The 9,037-nt window shown below is 42.5% G+C and overlaps 1 protein-coding gene across 4 annotated transcripts in view; it reads left to right on the top strand.

Annotated features, from left to right (window-relative positions):
* The first annotated feature begins 870 nt into the window (after nt 1-870).
* Nucleotides 871-9,037, top strand: part of GREB1L (GREB1 like retinoic acid receptor coactivator) — a 268,214-nt gene continuing 260,047 nt past the window's right edge. For all 4 annotated transcript variants that reach the window (XR_013443367.1, XM_078060543.1, XM_078060541.1 and 1 more), the window contains exon 1: nt 871-1,033. The gene's annotated coding sequence lies outside the window, so the exon portion shown is untranslated. The remainder of the gene's footprint in view (nt 1,034-9,037) is intronic.

The following is a 9,037-nucleotide window of genomic DNA, read 5'->3' as shown; positions in this document are numbered from 1 at the left end:
CTGTGAAAAGTGGAGCTCAATCTGTCACTATCGGCCGAGCATCTCTTGAGAACGTTTGCTCCCGCAGCACCCGTCATGGTCCAGGGCCTGCTGGAAGTGGCTGCTGGTAGGGCGGACGATCCCTCCTGGTCCGGGAGGCTCAGGACAAGCCGTGGCGAGCAGGCAGCCTCCCCCAGCGCCCGGCCGGGGTCCGCGGGCGGGAGGGCATGCTCATCCAGGAGGTGCAAAAGTCGGCTCTGGCCCGGAGTTCCCGGGTTTGTTTGGTTTTGTCCGCGTCCTGCCCCCCGTCCTACCCCCCTTCGTGCAAAAGGCCAAGGGTTTTTGACCCACCCTTGCCCAGGCCGAGTTCACACTTAGGGCCCTTTAGCCGCCGTCCTGCGGACAGAGAAAGCAATCACGCAATGAAGTGAGAGCACTCTGTGAATGAATGCGGAATCGGCGAGAAAATAATTTTTCTTCCCGGCTGAGCGCGTCAGCCGCACTCTGGGGGGCAATCCTCCTTCCCAGAAGACCCCCGCCACACCACTACTCTCCACACCCCACAGTGGCCACACACATCATCTGTGCCGTGGAGTTTGGAAATGGAGGCGTGAGCACAGTGGACTGAGGAGGGGAAGGAGCGTCGTTGGAGAGGGTGGGGAGGGAAATGTGCGCCCACTACCCTCAAGGAGGGCAAGGGAGCCCTAAAGGCCACTCGCGGGCGCGAGGGCGGCGGAAGGCCGAGAGGCGGGGCGGGGGGAGGGGGCGCGGGGGTCCCCGCCGCGGAGGTTCTGGGGAAGCGGGAGGGGCAGCACCTGAGGAATCCGCCTCCGGCCCCGGCGGCCGCCGCCTCGCTCCGCCCCGGGGAACTGAGCGCGCGGCGAGCGCGCCTGCCAGAGAGACGCCAGCCACCGGCGGCGCTAGCACCTCGGAGGAGGGCGGCCGGAGCGAGCGCAGCGCAGCGCTGGGACCCGGACTGGGGGTGGGGAGACGAGCCCCGGCCGAGGCGAGGGCCACCCCCTGGTCCTCTGCCCTAGCGCCCCGCCAGGGCCAGGTGAGCGGCTGCGGGGGCTCCGGGGCGCGGGCGCGGGGAGGTGAGAGGTCGCGAGCCGGGCGCGAGCGCACGCCTCTGCCGGGCAGGAGCTGCCCTTTGGCGGGCTGTGGACACCCTGCCTGCGCGGGGAAGCGCTGCGGCTGACTTTTTCTGGAGGGCTGGGAAGGCGGAGCGGGGGTGTGAGCGCCACTGTGTTTGCGTGGCGAGGGCAGGCGCAACTGGCAGCCTCGGATCCGAACCCCTTCTCCCCGCCGCCTCGCGTCAGCCCTCTGAGGGGACCCAGCCCGTGCGGTCCGCGCCCGGAGGCCAGAGGCCTGTCACCGCGGGCTCTTCTCGCTGCCTTTGTGGCGGGAGCGAGGAAGCCCGAGCGTGGGATGGGAGAGGCTGCGGCGCGGCGGGGAGCGCCGAGGCGGAGGCGGCGGGGGGCGCGCCGCGGACCGGTCTCCCCGAGCCTAAGGGGCTTGTGAGGGGCTCGCCCGGCGGGTGGACCGCAGGCAGGGAGGCACGGAGGTGACGGGGTGTGGGGGGGGGGGGGGAGATGGAGAAAGCTCAGCTTGGGAAAGTTGAGAGCGTCCAGCGGTGGCTGGGCGGTTGCTCAGTGTCCATTGGTTTCTTTTCTCCACACCCAATGTCACTTCGTCACGAGCGCGCGCGCGTCTCCAGCCATCGTTTCCATTTTTCTGTGAGTGGTGGAGGACCACTCTTAATCTGAATGAGACACAAAGGGTTGTGTTGACAGCTGATCCTGACACAAGTAGACAGCGAGATGAGGTGTGTTCTGTGGCCTGGCAAGGGTGATGATGAGGCAGTTTGTTAAAGTAAATCAATTACCTTAGTCCCTCTTCCGAGCTCCATTAAATTATCTGTATAGATTCAGTTCGTGGGGCTTCTCAGTTAAATCGAGCCCAAGTAAGGTCCACAACGATTCATCTGCACGGGAACAGCTGCTGTCTCCAACTGAGGTGGACGGATCCTGGAGAAACTCAATCTGCTCCTTTCCTGTATGAACGTGACTGTCACAAAGTCCTTATCCACCCTACCCTAGCCCTCTGACTCCTGTCCAAAAGACAGAAACCAAATTTTAATTTCTATTTTTCACACCTTTAGAGCCCCCCCCCCATCCCACTTAAATCTCATATTAAAACCTAGCCATTTGAATATGGGGAAGAAATTTTCCGGAAAAATTTTTTTAATTAAATGCCCCCTTAAAAGACTCTCATCCCTCTGAACATTTTCTTATACTTTAGATCCTGGAATTATGCTTTGAGTTTTGTGACTGTGTTGTTCTTTTTCTTTCTGAAAATTTCTGTGTGATTTTATAAGTTGCAATACTGGAAAGTTATTTAAAAGAAAAAACATTAAAATAATTGTTTCGTTGAAAATGTTTAGTAATAGAATTATGAGGATATAGGCATGTGTTTAAAGGGACATTTTAAATTAATATTGAAAAGTAATGTGCATAGGGTAAGAATTTCACAGTGTAAAGTAAGTTTTCTCTTTCCCACTCCATACTCTTAATGTCCTCCTTCCCAGAAGCAACCACTGTTGTCAATTTCTTGTATATTCTTCCATACATCTTCTATTAAAATGGAATTAGATTATGGAAATAAAGGATGAAAGGCATGGAGTATAAGGAAAGACTGAACTACATATCAATGGTGATGACTATGTGATATCCACTCATGATGACTTTAGAACCTTGTATTTGGCCTAAGGCACTTATTACACTGGAAGATCAGTTAGAATGCTAAAAATCTCGAAACAAGTATACTGTGGAAAGCAGAACTGTTAAACTATGATCCCTGCCCTTCCCCTCACATCACTAGTTTCTCTACACTGTTTTTAATAACCTTTAAAAAAAATTTTTTTTCCCCTCCATTTTGGAACTCTTTATGAAGTAAAGGATGAGCACTATAGCTTACTCCATCCAGTGAGGTATATTATTGGAAGACATTGAAAAGACATATGTATACACTTCCGTGGACATAACATAATACGAAAATTTAATGGTAAGGGAGAAATACGAAGGCCAAGTTTAAGATATTTGGTCACATCTAGTTCCAGGCTTGCATTTACCATAAACTAGCTAAATGAAGTAACTTTCTTAGAAGTGCTTTTGTTTCCTCCTCAGTTAAATAAACGAATTGAACTACTTGGTTTCTAAGGGTCCTTTTAAATCCAAAATTTTATTACTAAAATACTTGTTCTTAGATGTTCTAAGACTGGCTAAGGATAACCCAGTTGGACCTGTGTGTACTAGACAGTAGAGTGACCAAAAGAATATTTCTGATTTGTAGATTCATCAAAAAGAAGTTAGAGTGTTTAAACTACATTCCTGTTCTTAAGAGATTGATGTCACTGAAGAACAGCTACTTCATTTGCCCACAAAATGTCTGTTTATGTTACTGATAGAGGCCAAATCCTAAGCTGAATAGGCCTCTGTGTATCACCTTGTATGGCTAAGGAGAGTGAATTTTTTTCACAGCTCATGGTGCCATTTTTAGGGAAATTACTCTTACCAAACTCTTACTTTTCTTTTTGGTAAGTGGAAATAAAGTTCACTTATCTACTTCAAAAGAAGTTGACATAATTTACTTAGTAATTCCCACAAGCATTTAGAATGTGAATATCCCTACAGCTGTTTTATTTACTTTATAAGTATTCACTTAGAGATCATGTTCTTAGTAGGAAACTTTTCTAATCTCTAAAACACCTGCAAACTCTAGGCTAATGATCCCTGGATGGGTGCAGGGAGCTGAGGAGTGATTGCAAGGTTATGAAAGTAAAAAGAATTAGTTGATTTTAGTCACTATATATGATCTCAATTACGGTTTTTCGAAAGTACACTGTAATAAGTCAGTCAGAGAAAGACAAATACCATGATTTCTCTCATATGTGGAATTTAAGAAACAGAACAGATGAACATATGCGAGGAGGGGAAAGAAAAAAGAGAGAGGGAAACAAGTCATAAGAGATGTAAAGATAGAGAACAAACGAGGGTTGGTGAAGGGAGGTGGGTGGGGGATGGGCTAGATGGGTGATGGGTATTAAAGATGGCACTTATTATGATGAGCATTGGGTGTTGTATATAAGTAATGAATCACGGAATTTTACTCCTGAAGCCAATCTTGCACTGTTTGTTAACCAACTAGAATTTAAATAAAAATTTGAAAAGAGAAAAAAAAGCACACTGTAAATGGTGATTGCAAAAATCATTGATGTTAAGAAAGAAGTCTCTTACTTTAGAGCTTCAGATTCACCAATAAAGAATATTATGTAATTACTTTGAATAAGTCTGTAATATGAATAAATTATTAGTGAAGTTTTAGGAATGTTTGATTGGGATGATAAGAATATAAACTAGAAGAATGGGTTTGTAAGGGTGCTTAGAGTAATCTTGATTGACAAGACTGACAAAAACAAAAGAAAATTAAGTACTAGCAGGAAGTTCTAAAATGGTAGAAGTTTTTGTTTCTTCCAGCTCCCTTCTCAGTCTTGCCATATGAATATATATTTTTACAGATGTCTTATCATATTACAGATACATTTCTATCCTGATTTTTTATCAACATTTTTTATAATTTATTCCCTATTATTTGTAGAAATTTTATAATAGTTTATCCAATTAATGTACCATAATTTACTTAGCCCTTCCTCTACTTGGGAATTTTCCAGTGTTTAAAAATAATATGATGACTGTCCTCATGAATGTAACTTTCTTCTCCTTCTTCTCCTCCTCCTCCTCCTTCCTTCCTTTCTTCCTTCCTTCCTTTGGATTATTTCTTCAGAGAGGCTGTAATGGTGTAGTTGTAAATGGGTAGACTCTAAAATTAAAGGTTCAGAGTTCAAAACCTCACTCCATCACTTACTGGCAAAATTTATTTATAAATATTTTTCTCAGAACTTTAGCTTCCTAACTTATAAAACGGGTATACTAATAGTTCTCTCCGAAGTTAAGATAAAAAGCAATAGCCTGATGAAAACACAAGTAAATGTTAGCTCTTATTTTTAATAGAACATTTCCAGATTCCTGGTTATTTCCCACTTTCCAAAAGGATTGTGTGAATTTATACTGTGATTAACAATCTATGTGCATGCTTATGTCGTTTTAAAACATTTATGTTATTGTGACTAATTTGATCAATGTAAACTTGTATTCTTTTGTTTTGATTTGTATTTCTTTGGTCTTGTGCGGAGTGAGAGGTGTTTTTTTCACCAGTATTTGCTACAGTTTTCTAAATGGGGTGGTAGACATTTCACCGCCTCAGTCATTTTGAACTGGACTATAAGCTGGGCATATAGGACAGGTCAGTTATACCACTAATGAAGACTGAATCAAATGTTCCAATAGTTTCTTTCAAATTAATTGCAGTTTGTTTGTTTGTTTTGTATTTTCAGCCTATGGTAACTGTTATTAGTCATTATTATTTTAAATCTTTGGAAAGTAGCTGCTAGAGTTAATAATGTATCAATTCTACCTAACTGAAAATGTAGTCTTCTCTTTTTTCCCCTTGAGGGGCTGATTTATAATTAACATTATTGTGATCACAATTTGGTGGATTTTTACTAGGAATGCTTCTCAAAATTTGGGGGAAAAAGTCTGAGAGAAAGTTTCATGAACCCTAATCATGGTATCTTTTGGCTACAAATGGATAATGAAGTTATTCCCTCTGACTTGAGTTCTTATATAGTCAAGGTAATTTAGACTACACAAAAGCATGCCCTTGTAAGTTCTGGAGTTCCAGCAGCCCTGATATTTCTGGCAAACACACACCCAATGTGGATAACAGCAGCTCTTTGTGCTGCTGAGCCCCAGGAGGGCTCCCTATTGTGTACTCTTCCTTCCCTCCCATTCTTGACTGACTGGTGATAGCAACTCCTCCAAGTCCAGATGTGAAGCTCCCACAGCGACTCCTCTCTTCTACCCAACTCTGTATTTACCCCTACTACCTACCCTTCAGCATATTTACTTTTGCCCTATGATATGGAGATTCAGTATCTTTTCAAGGTTATGGTTTCAGATCTTATTTTTTAAATTTTTTATGCTTTATAAATGTCTTCAACAGTCCTTACAATAGAGACTATAGGCGTGATTAACATAGATTAACACATAATCAGCACTTGATAAATGTTTGTTGCTGTGAACCATATCTTATATGGTCTTTTCTCTTCCTGGGCATGGTTCTGTTTTTATGGTACCAGAAGCAAGTTCCAGTTCTGTCCTGGATTGCTGTGTTTGCCTATATTACCCAGTTTGGGAGTTAGGAAACCTGCTTGTTCTAGCTCTTTTAATTTCTTATGTATTTGGGTAAATTCTTAATTCCTGCACCTTACTTTTCTTATGTAAAATGGAACTAATAATTACGGCTCTAATTATCAACTTTCTGCACATGACTGTTGTAAAGATAAAAAGAAATAATAAATGTGGACATGTTTTGGGAAGAAAGGATATACAAATTCATAAGAAAAAAAAAAGGTTGTTAAAATTACACATTATCATTATACTTCAGGAGTGTCCATACCTTTGAGAAAACTTCACCTCAATGTAGAGCTGCACTTGGAGCTTGGAGTTAGATGAAAATTCTTGGGGTCCAACCCAAACTATTCAATCAGAAACTCTGGGGACAGGGCCCACTGATCTGCATTTTAAGAACCATTCTGGTGCTGAACCACTGCTTTAGGGAGTAGGAAATGTCAACAACCACTAGAAAAATATTCTTCTGTTAAATATAAGTTATAAAATAACCCAGAAATATCATAACATCATTTTTCATGCCAAGTATGAAATGAAATTTAGCTATTATTATTAGCTGCTGTTTGCCTTTTAGTCTCTCAAAATTCAACTCAGGGGAATTGTATATTCGGGTGCCTCTCAGGGTCAAGTAGGTAATCTGAGTGAGTGAAGCACCTGTAAAATAATATGGGCTAACGGGTTCTGGTGGACAGGAAGTCTGAAGACAGTAGAATTTCTAAGACTTCACTGATTTTTGCCCTATGGGACTGTGTGTCACTGTTGCCAGATGATTTCATTTTTCAAATGGAGCTGAAAATTCATATTTTTAAATGAGTTTAAATGTTGCCAAGAAATTGTAAGAAGACATAGGGACCCAACAAAACAAATTTGGAAAGCTAGATAATTTCCAACCTCTCAGTTAATTAACATGGGTGAAAATATTTGCATTTGAATGAATATGACAGAAGAAATAGCCCTGTTCAATATTATTAATAAAGAAATACATATGAAAACCACATACTTTTAAACTTTCAGTTTATAAAGATTCAATAGATCAATAAATTTAGTGTTGGCAGTGGGGTAAAGAATGGTCACTGTTATACACTAAGAGTGAAAGCAAATACTTACAACTTTTCTGGAGAGTAATTTGGCATCATGGATCAAGACCTAAATGTCTTTTCTTACCCTGTCCAATAATGGTAGTTCCTTGCCACATACAACTATTTAAATTTAAATTAATATTAAATAAAACTAAAGATTCAGTTTCTCAGTTTTGTTAATCATATTTCAAGTGCTTGATAGCTGCATGGGGCTAGTGGCTACCATATTGGACTGTGAAGATATAAAAGATTTCCATCATTGGAGAAAGTTCTGTTGGGCAGCTTTGGTTCAAACTCTTTGACTCAAATTTCCCTTCTAGGAATTTGCTAGAAAGAAATAATTAGACAAATGCGCAAAGGAATATGACAAAAATATCACCCGAATCTTTACTTATAGGGTAAAAAATTAGAAACAAACTAAACATCATGTTTTTATTAAAAATTAGGTTGCAGTAAATATCCATGATATATAGATAAATGAAAAATATTCTTATTGTAGAATCATTTTATTTATTTGGGTAGATAGCTTAAGTACATAGAGATTAGTTTTTCTCTTCTGAGATGCCTATGAGTAGAATGAAGCTTTCGGAACTCTTTTAGCCTGCAGCTCTTCTTATACAGTGGAATAGGTTGGCTTTCACTAAAACATGGGCAGAGCTGCTTGATAACTCTCCAGGCTGTATCAATATCACGTGGGTTCCTGTTAGAAATTCAGAATCTCAGGCCCCACTGCAAGCCCATTGAATCATCAGAATCTCAGGCAGAGCCCAGGAATCTATATTAACAAGCTGTCCACCCTCTGGCTGGATTTGCCTCTGGCTGGATTTGCCTCCTATCACTGAATGTTTCAAGCTTCATTTGTTTTGTCTTGGCCAAGTGAAATCTCTTTGAACTCTGTCCAGGTGCCATTCTAGGTGCTGAGGATACCACAGTAGGGAAAACTAACAAATATTCCTGCTCTTATGGGAATCAAACAATAAGCGAGAGAAAATGAGTAAACTGTTTTATTTTAGATTGCAAGAAGTGCTAGAGAGGAAGATGAAGCAGCAAGGGGAATTAGAAGTGAGATAGGAGCAGGGCGCCTGGGTGGCTCAGTCGTTAAGCGTCTGCCTTCAGCTCAGGTCATGATCCCAGGGTCCTGGGATCGAGCCCTGCATCGGGCTCCCTGCTCCGCGGGAAGCCTGCTTCTCCCTCTCCCTCTCCCACTCCCCCTGCTTGTGTTCCCTCTCTCGCTGTGTCTCTCTCTGTCAAATAAATAAATAAAATCTTTAAAAAAAAAAAAGAAGTGAGATAGGAGCTGTGATTCTCTATAAGGTGTCACTGAGATGTGACACCTGAGTGAAGTCCTGAAGTCTGTGTGAATCATTGGAAAGTTGAGAGGAAGAACATTGTCACCTGTTGTGGGAGGGGTTAGCAAGGAGGCCAATGCCACTGAAGAGGGGAGGCAAGTGAGGGAGTGAGTGGGGGATTAGGTCAGAGAGGTAGTCTAGATCTTTTGACTTCAAAATTCTTTGTTCTCTCTAGTGTACCACACTTCTCAAATTCTTTGGTTAATCAGTTTGTAAAGAGATCAGACATCCTTAAATTCACTGTTCTTCAGTGCGATCTGTCAACACCTGCCTTACTTGCCTGGGGTGCTTGTTAAATGAGGATTATTGGTCTCTTAACCTA

Source organism: Halichoerus grypus, chromosome 13 (assembly GCF_964656455.1).
Source record: "Halichoerus grypus chromosome 13, mHalGry1.hap1.1, whole genome shotgun sequence".
Classification (NCBI taxonomy): domain Eukaryota; kingdom Metazoa; phylum Chordata; class Mammalia; order Carnivora; family Phocidae; genus Halichoerus; species Halichoerus grypus.
Note: the sequence above shows the minus strand (reverse complement) of the source record. Positions and strands in the feature narration are given on the sequence as shown.